This window comes from Agelaius phoeniceus, unplaced genomic scaffold, assembly GCF_051311805.1.
Source record: "Agelaius phoeniceus isolate bAgePho1 unplaced genomic scaffold, bAgePho1.hap1 Scaffold_110, whole genome shotgun sequence".
NCBI classification, from domain to species: Eukaryota; Metazoa; Chordata; class Aves; order Passeriformes; family Icteridae; genus Agelaius; species Agelaius phoeniceus.
The window spans coordinates 450,061-466,791 of NW_027509876.1; positions in this window are offsets into that span (position 1 = coordinate 450,061).

Here is a 16,731-nt window from a genome sequence, read left to right on the forward strand (position 1 = left end):
AGCACCAGGGAGCTGCATCCCTCTGGCATCACACTGACACCCACAGCAGCACAGCAGGGTGGAATTCTGCTGCAGCAACAATGACTTTTGGTTTAAGTCTGAGAACATGAAAGCTCAAAATGGGAAGCACAGGGAAGGAGAAAAACTGGAGCTGACCTGCCACACCAAGGGCTGCTTTCCCCTCATAAGACCTTGCCCTCCCCACTCTTGCTGGGAGCCACTTTCCCCTGTCATGGGCCCTCATGAACAGAACCAGACCCTGACTCTCAGCAGGCTGCCTGGTGTGTCCCAAACCAATGCAGGGTGGTCACAACCAGCACAACTCCATCTCTTGCAGGAAGAAGGAGAGGAGGCCCTTGGGAAATTTGTTCCACCTCAAGCACCAAAACCCAGGCCAATCAATGATACCATTCCTGGTCCCTTTAGAAAAGGGCCAGGACTGTGCTGGGCTGTGAGCAGGGGTGCTTTTCACCACAGGCTGCTGTCCAAGCACTGCTGTTCTCATGTCCAGCTGGCACAACATGAGGCCATTCAGCAGCTCTTCTCCTTGGCAGCTGCAGCCAGCAAAGCCTGTGCAAGGCGGTGCCTGGGGGAGGCCAGGAAGGGCTGGTACCTGGCTGTGATGACCACTGATGCCACTCCCTCACCAAAACCCTCCAGGTCCACCAGCAATCTCCTGTAGAATTCCATCACGGTGTTGGAACACAGGGTCACCTGGTAGAAAAAAGAACAGTAAATTCTTCCTTACAAAAGCTCATTACCCACATGTGACATCCTCCAGTTCTTGAGGAAGGATTTGGCTTTAATTCTTCTGCTGGTCCATGTGTAGAGCACAGTCTCAGAGTAACAAAAGCCTTCTGGCAATAGCAGATTTGTTAAACACACCTTGCTATCACAGCATCGGTCAGCTTCATTAAAACATTAGACTAAAGCTCTACACACCACTGTATTCAAATTAAGGGGCCAATTTCTCATCTGACTACAATGACATAAATGCAGTGGAAATCTGACTTGAACACAATGAGTTCAGCTTTACAGCAGAAGGCTGAGGGCAAAGTGTGGCCCAGCAGGTGCTGGGCAGTTCATGGCTGCCATGGTACCCAGAGCCCGGGCTGGCTCTTAGAACTCCGGCACCACGCCAGGAGTGGGGAGCTGCCCCAGGGTGGGCATTTACCAGAGGCAGAGCCCTCAGAGCCACTTGCTGTACAGCGCAAGAGACAAGCCACCACAGGGACCAGGCAGAGGAGAAAGGAGGAGGCTCTCTGTCTTGAAGTTCCACAAGGAAGGGTTTATTCCAAATAAAGGAATCAGAGGCACAAGAGCCCTGGACACTCCTGTGCAAGGGCTTTTGTAAAAATACAAATCAGGGGGTGGATACAAACAGCAAATCAATAGGGAATCCTCAGGGGAGGAGTGAGGGGATTACATCAAGTGTCTGGGACCACTGGGGGTAGGAGGGTAAAGAGGATGGGTCACATGGCCAATGGGGTCTCCAAGAATAGGGGAATTCCAAAGGGGTATTGCAATCAGGGATTGGCCCGAGGTTCAAGTGGCAAAGAAGGTTTGGGAACAAAAGGGGCTGGGTTGCCTAGACAGGCAGGGAAAAGAGCTGGAACAAGGGGCAGGGAACGGCATGAGGGACAGCATTGAGGGAGGGTAAAACACAGGCGTGAGCCAACTCAGGGAGAACATGGGTGTACAACAGAACAAGGAATCTATAAAATCAATTGGAACCGCAACACATGGCTGCAGAGGTTTTTGTCTCCACTGGAGATCCCTGCAGTGAACACAAATTTTTCTGCTCCTCAGGAGAGGGAAAATGAGACCAAGAAGAAAAGCTAACTGCTTTATACAATGACATCTCTCTGACAGCCACCTTCTGCCTTCATCCTTGCTCTGCCCACTTGCAATCAAAGAAATCGCTCTCAAAAGCAAAAGAATGGCTTCAGGACTTGACCATATGGTATTGATCTCAGTGTAGGATTTTGGAAACAAACCAGTGCTCCTTGAGGAACATCCCGGGTAAGCCAGCTAGCAGAGGCCTCCCAGCAGTGCAGATCTCTCACTCCCACGATGCTCAAAGCTGGCACCAGAGCTAAAGCCCTCCCACACTCCAGTGAAGCTTCAGCCCTGGTGCTGAAGCATCTACGGCTGGATTCTTCCCATACCTCAATGTCCTGGTGTCCCTGGGGGAGGATGGTTCCTTGGCTGGGATTCATTGTGAACTCCCTTGGCTCCACATAGAAATGAATTCCCTTCCTCCAGGATGGGTCACCTTCTTTGCGGATTTGATCAAGGCTGTCAACAGCCGGCTGCGTGCCATCGTCCGACATGCGGAGCTTGAATGTCACGGGCACCATGGAGCAGTTGGTGAGGCGACATCTCTGGGTATAGGGAAAGCCTAGGAAAGGACACAAATATCCATTTAAGCACCCATTATGGCATGATCCTGGTGGGAATATCCTGCCAGGATAAAAGTGAGATTGGAGTTGAGCTCTTTATTTTCTGAACTACAGCTCACCGAGAAGCTGCATGAGGAATTAATCATCACTGAGTTCACTTTGACACTGATTCCAGACTGCAGCCTTGAAAATGCCCACTCCTAGCCCTGCTGAACACTGCAAGCTTCTCTCTTTGGGATGGGAAGGAGCTCCCTCCCCTGCCCCAAACCAGCACCAGTTATCTCTCAGTGATGAGTGTGCACCCAGACCCAGCATTAATTCTGAGAATTCAAGCTGTAAAATTCCCTGGTAAGTCTGCCAACATTCCCACTGTTTTCACGATACATAAACAGTGAGTTGTCATTGAGAAGAAGCAACAGCAAAAGAAAATGAGGATGGAATCAGGAACTAGAATGTGATGCACCTTAATGCAGTTTCTCTCTGCAGGACCCTTAAAGCATCTCTTGGTTTGGGCCAAACAGACTGAGCACATGACAGCTCAGAGTCCACTCAACTGGGGGCAAACCCCAGCCTTGGTTTGAGATTAGCAATTAGGAACCATGTCCCACCTCACCCAACAAACAGGGACACCACAGCCATGCTGCTCACTGTGATTGTGCCTGCAAGGGGATCCCCACTTTGGCTCTGAGATTTGCTTTCCATCCTGCAAAGCCAGAGATACCGCCACACATGGTGGGGATCTGTCTTTTAAAGCAGGACAGAGACTAGAAAATACTGCCTTTCTATTCCTTGGTTCTATTTGATCTCACAATGGCAAAATGCCCCCTGAGGCAGCAGCAGTTCACAGCCTGAAGAGGCTGCTGGGGCAGACCAGGAGTGAGGGATGCTTTTCTGTTGGAAGGCACAGATCCCTGACGCTGTGTCCCAGCCCAGGCAACACTCACCAAAGGAGATGTCCCCGAAGTCGAGCTCAGGGAGGTCGAAGTGTAAATTCGGTCCAGTGACGCTGCCCCTGGAGGCCGAGGACAGAGCAGGAAAGGGCTCGGTTAAAGGCATTGCAAAGGTCCGGCTGTCGTGGCTCGGGGCACAAAACCTGGGCTCAGGGCACCCTGGGTTTCCAACCAACACAGCACCGTGTGCTCAGCACAGGGCCCTGTGCACAGGGGGCAGCTCAAGCCAAGGGGCCAGCAGCCAACAGCCACTGATGGGCAGGCAGGAGAAGCCCCTGGGATGCTGGGGGTCCCATGAAGGACCCTGAACACACACCCAGACATGGCTCCGTGCCTCAGTTTCCCCAGCTGCAATGGGATGGACATCAAGGTGTCCCCACAAACTTCTGTAACCAGCCTTTCCAGCCACAGGTTCCCTGCTTTGCTCCTTCCTAGCTGGAACTGCTGTTCCCGTGGAGGAGCTTTCTCAGGAGAGTTTGACCCACACAATCATTACAGACACAGTTCTGAGACATGAATCCAGGGGAGCCCCAAACATCCTCTGAAAAGAGCAGCAACAGTTCTACCCAGGGGACAGGTGAATCCTAGAGGAAAGGACTGGTGAAATGTTCCCTCTTGATTTCCAAACTAAAAAAGCAGCACTTTTCCTCCAAAAACAAAGCCAGCATAATTGTTTCTCAACTATGGGCAGACCTACTCACCACTTTTCTCTTGCCAAATAATAACTTCCTTGTTCCTTTTTATCCATCTCCCTTATCTTATTGGTACAATCAAGTGCAGATTGCTTTCATTTCTTTACTGCCTTGAGCCAGTGCCCCCCAACAGCAGGAGCCCAGCTCCAAAGCTGCAGAGCAGCCAGCATCAGCTCTCCTGCTTCCACTGCATTATCCCAGCAGCACATGGCTCAGGCTGGCAGGGACAAGGCCTCACACTGCTGTGGTGCTGAGGACTGAGCTCTGCCTCCCCTGTGATCAGCCCTTCTCCCTTTGGCTGGGCCAGGATTGTCTCCTGCCATGGCACCAGCCCATGGGATGGTACCCCTGTCCTTGGCACAGTTCCTGCTGCACAGTTCCTGACTCCCACATCAGCCCTTTGCTGGCTGTGCAAAGGAGGCACCAGAGCACTCTGTGCACAGGAGCTGGGAGCACAGCTTGTCCCCCACAGCATGGCCATGAGAGGGGAGCTGAGGCTGCTGCTGCCCATCTGGCATGGATTATTAATGGAAGTTTTTAAAAACACTGCTGCTGGGGCAGAATCCCCCAGGCTGGCCCATCTGCAAAGCCCTGGGGGCCTTGCTGGGTGTTCAGGTGGGACATCCCAGAGCAGCTGCTGCCCAGAGCTGCTCCATCCCACTGCCTGCCATGGCCCAAGGCAGAGGGAGATCCCTGCAGGGAGGAGTCATTGCAGCTCCTGGGTACCACACAGGGCAGGAGGCATCCTGACACTAAGGCAATGCCAGGATCACAGCAGAGATTAAGACCTCAGGCATCACCTTTTTTCTCTGCTCAACCCCAAAATGAGGTAGGTGGGGGATGTCCCAGAGACAGCTACAGATGTGCCCACCAAGCTCCCAGAGTCCTTACCTGATGGTCAGGATCACAGGTGTAGGAGATCCAGCCACACTGAACTGGAATTTTTCCTCAAAGCTCCCCAGCACGGTGGTATGGAAGGAGATCTGAACAGTCTGGGTCCCACCTGGTGCAATCATGCCCCGCTCAGGCTCAACCGTGAAGCAGAAGTCCACATTTGTGGTTGAAGGGATATAGGTGAAGGGAGCATCAAGAGCTCCTTGGTTAATCAGTTCCACCTGCAGAAGCAAGAAAGCAAAATGGAAATACAGGTGGAACCTTCCCTTCTTGTGAGTTCTTGTCTAATGATGCAATGAACACCCAGCAAAGGCAGAAGATGCTTTGTGCTGCTGAATGGCAGAAGTCAAAAGATACAACAGGACAAGTTCTGCCTTTGGGTTTTCATGCAGAGCAGTGGCAACTCCACAGACCTGCAGTCACCCTGGGCTTATCCCATGGACACAGAGCAGTGCACCTCTGCTCAGCATCACCAAGCTCATGGGGAGCTGGCCCTGAGAGCCCTGAGTGGGGTGATTGCAGCTGCGGAGTGAATCACCCCAGAGCTGCTGCTGCCCCAGTGAGCACAGCTCCAACAGCACCATCTACTCATTCACCTTTCCCATACCATGGAAACAATTCATTGAGAATGAGGCATCAGCATCAAAATGTACAGACAGCACCATCCTTTGGTAAGAAAACTCAGCGTGTCTTTCCCTTCCCCAGCCGCGCTTTTGAAAGTGTCTGGCATGCTGTAGTGCCTCATTTTCTACCTCTTTCAGTTGCTCCCTCATGAATTTTTTGCAAACTTGACACTGTTGGGGGGGAGGCAAATAGGTAGAAAAATCCTTTGCTTTATTCCCAGGAACACTTTTCTCCTTCCAGAGCCAGAGATGCACCAAGGCTGAAGTGTGGTGAGGGACTGGTCAGCAAGGGAGAGAACTCCCAAGCCCTTTGCAATGGCCAGCACTGAGCCAGGAGGCTGGATGGATTTCCTGTGACTTCAGCAATAAGCAGGGACACTTGACTGGAAGCTGTTTGCAGTGGGCTGAAGCTCCAAGGCAGCCAGTTTGTTGCAGCTGCTTCTGCAGAGCCCAGTCCAAAGGTGCCTTGTGTCTGGCACTGCCACAAAAGCCTCTGAACATGCAGCTTTTTGACCCAGTGTTGGTTTCATGTGGCAAGGGGTTGTTTTGCAGGAAGCCTCCCAGCTGATCCCTAAGGAAGGCTGCCCAAAAGCAGGGACTGGGGCTTCAGGAACAACAGACACACGTTTCTGACCCCCCAGGTTTGAGCAGTACATCAAATATTCCCTGCTCACAGCTGCCCAGGTTGGCAGCAATTCCACAGCTCCACCAGGCTTGCTGCTGCCTCAGGAGCCATCAGGATCCATCCCAAGCCCTGCTGCTCACCTCATAGACATAGGGGGTGGAGACAAAAACATTCCCAAGGTTCAGCGTAGGAGAGCTGAGTTCAACCAGGGGTCCTTGGCCTTTCCCTCTGAGGCACAGGGGCAGCCTGATCTCACGGCCTGGGGAGAGATGTCCATTGCAGTACAATCATTCCCTCTGTCACACTGGATTTTCCAGGCTGCCTCAGTGCTAGTCCCTGACTCTGAGCTGGATGTACTCATGCTTGGAGCTACCTGGTCTAGGGGGAGGTGTCCCTGCCCATGGCCTTGGCACTAGATGATCTTTAAGGTCCACCCCACCCTCATCATCCTGTGATTCTGTGGTTTCCTTCCCGTGCACCTAGAGGAGCTTTGAAATCCATTCAGTGCAGGCACAAAAGCTCATGAGGAGTTTGGCAATTACCAAACTACCCGGGCCAGGAGCACAGGCCTTTGTTGCCCAAGTGCTCCCCTTCTGACACTCAGCACTGTGTTCTGTTTCCACAGAGTGAGAGCTGCAAGGGGACAACTCCCACACAGGCAGAGAAGCAGCTGCTGGCCAAGGGTGCTCCTTCTACAAACACCCTGTGCTCAGTGGGGCTCAGCCACCTCTGCTCTGCTGCTGTCTGGGCACTGGGAGGTGATCCAGGGCCAGGGAGCACATTTCTAACTCAGCTCCTTCCACCTGATGATGGATCCATGGCAAATGGACCCATCCTGGAGGCCAGGGGCCTGCAGGGGCTTAGTGCTTGTTCACTAAAGCTGTTCTGCTCTGGAGCTCTCTGGCCTTTGAGGAAATGCTGGCAAAGCCGTGGCATGAAAACCTCTCCCTGCACTGCCTGGGCTGTTCTGGGATCAGTAAGGCAGAGCCAGCATTCTGAGCCCTGGCCTTGCACAGGAGACTCCCTGGAGGCTGCAGGGCCAGGGGGGATGTGCCAGCACTGCCCTGCTGACCAGGGACTCTTCCCAGCACTTCCATGGGAGCCCAGTGGGCTCAGGCTTGCACCATGGCTTCACTGAGGGGGACAGGAGCAGGGCAAAGGAGCTGCACCTGAGACATGGCAGTAAGCCACACTTTGATACTCCAGTGCTTCCAGGGCTTTGAAGGTCACCGTGATTTCAGCCGAACAATTCGGCCCAATTTCTCCCTCCTACAACAGAAAGAGACAGCAAAGCATTGCTCTTCAAACTCCACATTTCTTGTTTCCAACCACAGGCCTGTAAGCCTTGATTGAGCATCAATGATGAGTGAACAACACAAGCAGCCAAGGAAAGCCTCCAAACCCAGCTCAACACAGCGCTGGAAGCTCTCAATGCTCAGCTGATCAGCTGCCACTCTCCACAATATTCCTGCTGCTCTGACACAAGCTCTTGCTCCCATCATGCTGCTGTCAGCTCCATGGGATGTAAGTGCCACTGTGCACTGGTGGCTCTTGGCCTTAGATGGGCCATAGGAGTAACCAAGAAGAGACAACTACAGATATTAGTTAAGCTGTTTTGAAAGAAAGCAGAGGTTGGGATTATTCTGGGCTTTACTGCAAGATGAGAAGGGATTTTGCTCCGTGCAGACACCAGGCATTCATCATCTCTCCCAATGCCAGTACTCAGGGCTCTGGCTGATGGGAGCACGTGGCAGTTTGCTTGCATCACCAGAAAAGGAAAAGGTTTTGTGTCCCTGTGTGCAGGAGAACTCCAAAGGCCCATTTCAACCTTGCACCCTTGTGTCCAGGCTCACACAAGGATGACACTGGAAGGGACACTCAGCAATAGTGCAAGGCATGGTTACAGGAGGGGATTGGCATTTCTGTCATTAACCTTGGGCTGAATTTGGCCTCCTTTTGCCAGGGAACCATTGCAAGCTTCAGGTCAGTGTGTGAGCTGGCAGTGCTCCAACAGCCTCTGCTGAGCCCCACGTGTGGGGGGAGCCCCTGCCTACAGGAACTGCTCCCTGTGACACTGCAAGGACACGCACACAGGGCCTTGAGCTCCAGCCTGGCAGCAGAGCTGGGCTGTGTCAGGCTCCCAGCCCTGCCTTGAGCCTGCAGGGCACAAATGCTGTGAGCAGGGAGCTCTGCAGCCGCTCCAGAAACTCCACATCCTCCCTGCCAGCACATGGGGCCAGCTGAGGATCTGCCCAGTGACTGCAGCCAGGGGAATGGTGCTTGGGAGGAGGAAGAGGAAGAGGAAGAAAATGAGGTTCTCGGGTGTCACTTACCAATGGCTCAATGAAAAAATTTTCACTGGCGAACAGCAGGGGGTCATCTTGCACCTTTGCCTTCTTCTCCTGGACCCTGCTTCTCAGGAGGGCAGTGTGATCTTCAGAAAAGCCCTGCACCTTCTCTACTTCTTTCTCCTCCGTGAAGTTTTCCAGCCACTCCTCACCCGATGGGTGCAGCAAACGACACTGCCTGCAGCCCCAGGGAGAGACAAGGCCAGCTGATCATTTAATAAGCCACAGATTTGCAGAGAGAAGTGGGAGTGCAGGAGAGCAAAGCACTTGGGGAGGAGCAGCAGCAGCTCCCCAGCAAAGGCTGAGCCAAGCCAGGAGGGTCCCACATGGATCAGAGGATAACTTGTTGTTCACTGGCACAGCAGGGAGTTTCACCCCACACTTGCAAGCTCAGGAGAGGTTTCCAAAGCCAACATCCCTCCAGAGAAACCTCCTGGCTCAAAGCCTCTGCCAAAACTGAGGGAGAATCCACCGACCACCTCAGCTGGCTTTTCCTCCCACTGAGCTGCTTGGGGGATGCACATAAAGGTCACAGAGCACCCACTGCAGCACTTCCCTGGGAAGGGGAGATGTTGCCAGGTCATGTAGGAAGAAGATTAGAGAGACAGGAGCCCAATTAGAACCTGAGGAAATCAGTCATTGCAACCAACCTTTCCTTCCCAAAATGCCATTCCTGGTTGGAGTAGAAATGGAACTGGAATGCTGAGTGCTGAGCTCCTGAAGCCCAGGGACACACACCCCAGTGCCAGGCATGGTTTACTTGGCCTAAACCATTCAAAAGCACCAACACCCCCCTGAGGCCATAGGTTAGTTTCAGTCTTGGGCCATATATCTCACTGAAATGCATCTTCCAAACCAACCTCCTCTTCTCTTTATTCTCTTCTTCCTCAGAAGGCAAAGCCTTCCACTGGAAGTGGGCTGTGATGTTACTCCTGTTTTCCAGGAACACGGTTGTCTGGTATGCCATGGTGATGAAGGTCTTGCCAGCCTCGACGGAATTTGTGCTCAACACAACATCAACATCTACAGCTTCTCCATGGAGCTTTGTGTGGATACTCTCTTCACCTGGAACAAAGCAAAGGGGAGTCTTTGCTCAGCTCACTGGCTGATGGAAGCACAAGGAACAGAACAAATCCCAGGGCACAAAAGAAGGTGTCACAGTTTTTATCTGAATGAGCAGTTCTGTGGATCAGTCCATTTGTCACATCCTGACAGCTCTGTGTGTAGAGTGGTGAGGATGTCCTGGGCAGCTCCTTAAACCCCTTAGTTCTGAGTGTGTTTGTAGAGCTTTGGCCCCAAGGTGACAGGATGGACAGTGGGATTGGTCAGTGTGCTCTGGTGACCCACTCAGATCACTGGGATTTCTGCATCCAAGTCCTTCAGGTGACAGGGTGAGGAGCCCTGTTCAGCCCTGCCTGGCCCAGGGTCTCCCTGGGCATCCCACGAGACTCCCATCTCTCCTGATCCCTTGGATCCCTTGTTGCTGACCAGCAAATATGCCTGGGGGCAGGTGGGCAGCAAAAGGAGGCCCAGAGGAACAAGTGAAGTGACAGCGCACAGCAGGAGGGGACACAGGTGAGGAAACACAACCAGCCTGGCTCTGCAATATGACAAACCACTCTCAAATGAACACCATGAAAATCATCATCATCGTCTCCCTGTCCAAACCCACAGCCACATCAGCCTTGAAATATTTTCTATTGTTCTGATCTCAAAAACCAAGATGGAGCATTGCACATTAAATAAAAAAGGGACAATAGAAAGATTAATAAGTACAGAGCAGCTTCTACATTAAGACTGAATGGGATTCCTCAGTCTAGAAATCAAATGGGAGATAGATGTGAGAGGTTTGTAACAACATGAACAGCCTGGGAAATGGGCACAGGGAAAATTTGGTCTTGATTTGTCACCAAACAGGAACTTGAGGGCCTGAAAATGTTATTAGACAGAAACTACATCTATGTGTAAGGGCCACATAGAAAAAGGATGTGTGACAAGCCAGTGGAGAAGCAGCATATGGGACAGAGGTGTGCAAGAAATCCATTGCATTGGAGAGAGTCTGATGGAGACCTCACATCCAGCACGGCCCAGGAATCAAATAAAACTTCACCCAGGCATAGCCACATGGTCGTGGAGAATCAGGGATCCTCCTTCCTCCACTCAGCAACTCCCAGCAAAACAGGAATCAAAAATCTTCACCCTTTAGACGGGATCCACTTTCTCAAGCCCCTGAACACCAAGGAGTTTTCAGTTTTCTTTGGGCTAAAGCTGAACAGGGAGGTACCTCTGGAGGGAATGCAGGGGGAGGGACAACAGGGAGCCATGTGGAGAACTGTCCTGTGCCCTGCAAGGGCCAGCACTCACCTGTGTTGCAGCACAGGGACCCAAAATGTTCCCCGTTGGTCAGCGCATGAAATGTCACTGTCACCTGCATGGTGTCCCCAGCAGCCAGAGTTCCTGCGGTCGGCACCACGGAGAAAGGACTGCAACACAAAGAGAGGGATCAGGGCTGGGGGGACACCTGGCCAGGAGATTCCTGCTGCACTGCAGCTCCCTTGGGCAAGCAGGGAGCAAACCAAGCACAGGCAGCAGAGGACAGAACAGACAGGCTCAGAAACAGCCACTGAGCCACTGCTGAGGAGATCCAGCCCTCACAAGATCCTGGGGGTAAAATGACCTCAGCTCCCCCATACTCTGCATCCAGCTCTCTGCAATCAGGCTCAAGGGTCCCACTGCCAGCAATCCCATCAGAGAATGGTTTGTGAAGAGCACAGAGAGGCTTCAGAGCTATCTGCATGCAGAACTTGACACTGACTGCCTCAGGAATTTCTCTTTTCCTGCTGCCTATAAACCCCATCTCAGGAGATGCAGATGTTAGGGCACTACCTGTCCTGGGATATTACAGCCTAGGAATCAGACAGGGAGAAGGAACTTTTCCTTGAAGACCAAGGAATAGTTACAGTTGAATTTGCAGTGTGATTCTTTGGTTTATTTTGCCTTGAAAATATCTTGATTTAGCCTAAAAAGGGCACATTTAATCAACATTTCAATGAAAGCTGCTCTAAGAAAAGGAGCAGTCAAAACTCTGAAAGAGTGCAAATGCAGATTAGATATAAGCATTTGGAGGTGACTTTTCTTTAGGCAGAGGGCACTGGGGCACCTCTCTACAGCTGATGATTGGTGGGGAGTGAGGGCTTCAGTCCTTTAGGGGGTGTTGAGAAGCACTGATGGCCCCTTGGGAAAGATTAGTTTGGTATTGGGGTTTTGCTTACCTGGTTTTGCAGAGATATTCTTCAGGCTCTCAGCAGTGTCCTCCAGCCATGTGGTTTCTGCAGTGGGATTTGAGCAGTCCTGCCTTCCTCTGGCCTTGAGCCTTCGTGAGAGGCCAGGAGAGAGAAAGCAGCTTTCCTTGGCCCACAGTGCAGAGAAAGACTGGGGAAGGAACACTCTCCTGAGGATAAGCATCCCTTGGGTTGGGCAAAACGGGGTTAATTGGGTGAGTCCCTTAAAGGAGGGGAAAATACAGGTTGTATGAGCTCTGCTGTTGCCCAGTACTGTAGCTTAACTTTAGGGAGATTAGGCCTTCAGGATTTTTATCCTCCCCTCTTTAGTCTTTCCTTTCCTTATATCCCACAAGACACCAGGGTGTGTGGTTTCCATCCTAAATGCATATTATGCTTGTCTTACAGGCTTCCAAATCCAACTGCTTTGTTATTGAACCCAGTGAAGGAGCGATCCCTGCTAGGGGTGAGGTTCCTGTGACTGTCACAGCAACCCTGGATGACACTGTGGGTTTTGATGACACTGTCCAGCTGTTCATTGGGAACAGCCTTTGGAGCAGTGTCTTTCTCCAGGCTTTTGGCATTGGCACCACAATTGTCACAGACAAACCATTTGCCCCAGAGCTCAACTTGGGATACCAATTCAGGTAGGAGATCTCTCCACTCCCACCTCTCCTCCTGTCTCAACAAGGAGCAGTTTTTCTGTAGTCCTTCAGGCAAGATCTTCTTCAGAGTTCAAAGCCCTGACTCCTTCCCTAAAGGCAGAGATTCCTTTACAAACATGTGATGGGCACTTGAGAGTTGTTAGACACCTTCAAAAGCCACTGAAAGGGAAAGCAGTTGCTAAATTGCCACAAACTGTCTCTAATTCTAATACATTGATGTCCTCACTTGATGGAGTAATGATCTCACAGGCTGCCCCAGAACTAAAGGTTCCTGAAATGGTGCCCAGATGAGGCAGTCCCTCCATGTGGCTGAGGCACCAAGGGAAGATCCTTTCTCTTGCCCTTGCCCTTTCCCAATGGCACCTGCCAGGCAAGCAGGGGCCCTGGGAACAAAGAGACAGGAGGGTGACAACCCCCACCAGGAAGGCAGGAGCCCACAGAGCAGTTCCAGAGGCAGAGTTGCCAGCAGAGTTTGCAAAGTTCACTTCCAAACAGTTTCTAATTGCAAAATGAAATTTCTACAAATGGCTACCAGTGCAGAGCCAAGGCTGATATGAACGAGAGAGGCTCTGCTCCCCTGGTTTCCTCTCCTGGAGCAGGCAGATGATTTTTACCAGCTTGCTGGGATCATCCAGAAACTGCCTCTGAGCCGGCTTTTAGGAGTGCCTGCAATCCTACCCCCACACACAAGGTCCCCAAGGGCAGCATCTCAAAGATTCAGTTTCAGCTTTGGGCACAGATTAATACAAAATACAGCAACAGTATGAATCACCCCAGAACAAACATTTTGGGGGAAAACACCACGTCCTGTTAGCCTCACCTGGAAAATGTTACATTACCATTAGAAACATATTTCTCTTTGCAATAATGACATCCAAAGGGCACCTTATCAGACACCACTTCTGGTCCACATTAAGAGCTGGAAATGAAGACAGTCTCTAAGCAATTAACACCTCAGGTTGCTCACTGGGAGCAATCTGATGACCAGGGAAATAGCTACTCTCATACTCTTTTCCATCCTGCCTTCTATTCCAGCCTCGTGCCCTGTATCCATCAGTTCAAAGTAACAAACAAGGGCCGCCGTTACCATCAGCTCTTCTGGAGTGCGGAATGCTACAGCCCACCTGAGGAGGGGGGCCAGAGTGTCTCAACCCTCAGTAGCCCCAGGGCCAAGGATGATTCCCAGCGCCCCAAACGTGCCAGCCCCGTCTTTGGGCTGGAGCCACTGTCAATGGACCTGCAGCCAGGCCAGTCTGAGGACATGGTGCTGCGAGGCTTCTCCCGCATCCCACAGGTGAGATCCCCTCCTCTGGGCTTGTTCCACAGGCCCTTGACATTTGCCTGGGGAAATGAGCAGGGGCCTTCACAAAACTGATTTAAGGCTACTCGTTTCTGTGGCAGCACCAGTTGCTTTCCTTGCTGGCCACCATCAGAGCAGCTGAGACTTTCTTGTGATTCCACAGCTAGCAAAACCCAGTGCTGATCCCAAAGCAGGGGTGGGTGGAAATATTGCTCTTTTGGGGCAAGCAGTGTTGCATGCTGAGTCAGCAAAGAAGGGCAGAGAAATAAGTTACACTTAGACTAGGAGTCCAAAAAGAAAGTGAACTAAACAAGTGCCGAGTGGTTTATCTGGGGTGAGCACGGAGTAAAACAAAAGCCATGTCAAGGGAGGGGGTTTCTCACAAGTGCCTTTTGTGCTTTTGGGGTGCAGTGTTACAGACAATTGAGCACAGGAAGAAAAGGGGGCAGGGACTGTGACTGTGGCAGGAATAGGGCCCGTGGTGGGTGCAGAGCCAATGCAGGGCATTTGCAGGGTGCCCTGCCACTACGCACTGGTGACAAGTGACTCTTGCTTGCAGGAGGTGCAGGATTATGTGTTCTGTGAAGCCATCATTGGGACATCCCCCAAGATGGAGAGGATAATAGAAACAATCATTACCTGTCAGTTCATTCACCCCTCTATAGAAGTATCAGCCAGACAATTCTCTTTCTATGTGGAGAAGGTAAGTCTGGATTGCATGCTGGCATTTTAACAGCATGGCTGAGGGGGGGTGTGTGCTTGTGTTAAAGCCCCTCTTTACCCTTCCTGAGGCACTTTGTAAAGTGAGTGAAGATGCTTTTAGAGATGAGACTGGTATTTGACTTCCCCAAAGCAAAAGTGCAGTTCCAGCTGCAGTGCCAAGGAGATGGTGGCCACCCCAGAGAAATGCCAGTTTCTGTGCTCACTGTAAAGGGAGGCTTTTGAGGACCCTCCAAGACACAGTGATGTCTCTACACTGATGCTGCAGGGAAGCTGGGAAAACTGGAGATTCCTGTGAATTCCTCAGGCTGACAAGGAAAAACCCAACATCTCCTGTGTCTCTTTGCCTTCTGTGCTGTTGGCATGGATGCTTGATGGTACAGCTATATGGATCAGCTCTGTGCATTTCCCTAAGCCTCCTCTGCTTCAAAGGACCCCCAGGCATCCTGCAACTGCAGTGATGATAACACTGAGGCAGAGCAGGTGCCCTTTAGTCTCTGGATCCCAACTCCAGCATCATCTTTCTGCCTCCTGCAAGTTGTCTGAAAAAGAGAAGATGGTTAATGATTTGGTTTCTGTAGTTTCAGGCCTCTCCTCTGGTTCCCAGGCTTCCAGTGAAGTACAGAATCCCTGGAACAGGCAGTTCAGATGTAATTGAGAAGCTTTTCAGCTCTCCCTGATTCTGCCTGGGTTCTGCTCAATGCCACACACCCAAACTGATTTATTGCATACTATGGCACAGCACCTGTTTGGTATCAGTACATGCAGAAGTCGTTTCCCAAAGTCTCTGGTTTCTCTAAACCATGCAGGAAGCCCAGCACAATGCTCAGACAGGAAGGAAGAGCCCAGGCTGATCAGAGCTTTGAGACCACAGACACCTTGTCCCTGTAGCAGGGGCTGCAGGACCCGTGGTGCAGACAAAGTGCTTTTTGAGGCTGCTAGAGCCAGGAAGGTTGTGAGAAATGACTGTATGTGAGTGAAGATCCTCTAGTGCTGTTCTGCCCAATAGAGAGACAAAAGTGGAGACAAATGGCCTGGATTCACTTTCTGCTTTAGATCTTGGTCAAGCAGCCACCTCCTCTCAGGGGCCTATTCCCTCATCTGTACTTGGGAGTTTTCCCTGTCCTCCAGAGGATGCTGTGGTTTCTAAACATGAAAAGCATCTGCTGTCAAGAAATACCGCCTGGAAGGGTAGAAACAAATAGAAAGAGTAAATAGAAATGTATGCACTCGTGAGGCTGAAAAATGTGAGCTGCAGCAGAAGCAGAAGGAGGTCTGTTTCTAGTTGAGGCTGTTTTTCCTTGTCTCCTGTTTCCATAGAAACCCAGCGATGTCCTGACACTGCAGTACCAGCCTTTGTCTTTAAAAAACACCTGCCTGCTGCCACTGGACCTCATGCTGCACTTGGAGCAGCCATTCCTGGTCTGTGATAAGGAGCAGCAGCCCCTCCCAGGTGGCCAGGTGAGCAGCCCTGGCCTCCTCCAGTGGGGTCTGAAGAGGAGGGATGTGGTGGTGCCTTTCTGTTGGGAGCTCCTTGAGTCAAGAAGTTTATTCTGTAGCATCAGCAGTGGGCTGGCCTGAGCTGCATCAGCAAAGCTGCTGAAGGAATCAAAATCTTATCTGAATTGAGAAGATCCATCCTGGCTTTAAGGCACAGGGAGAGGGGAGCAGGCAGCTGGGTCTGGGCAAGCCATGCAGGGAAGGTGTCTCCTGGAAAGCCATGCCAGCTCTCCAGCAGCCACCCCCTTGTACTGGGGCTGAGCACAGAAACGGGAGCCTGAGGGATCCTGGACTGGACTGTGGTGCCTGCAGCCAGAGCCCTGCTGGAGAGAGATGAACCATGAACTGAGAAGCCCGTGCTGGGGTCACTTGGAGCATTGACTGTTTCATGCTGTCAGACCTTGGGACATCATCCCACAGGTGATTAATTACTGCTCATCTCCTTGCAGCCTGTGAGAGTGGATGTAGGGGAGACCTGTCATCTCTACATGGTGTTTGACCCAGCTTATGAACTGGATTTGAAGAGCTGGAAAAAAGAGAAGGTTCTGAAGATAGACATGGTCAGGGGCCATCCTTTTGTGGAGCATATCACCCTTCAGGGAGAAGTTCACTTCCCAAATCTCCAAATGCAGCCCAGCTCCGTGGAGTTTGGCTGCATCATGGCTGGCACTAAAAAAGTGCGTTCCCTGGAGATGACCAACTGCAGCCCACTGCCCGTCCAGTACCGCTGG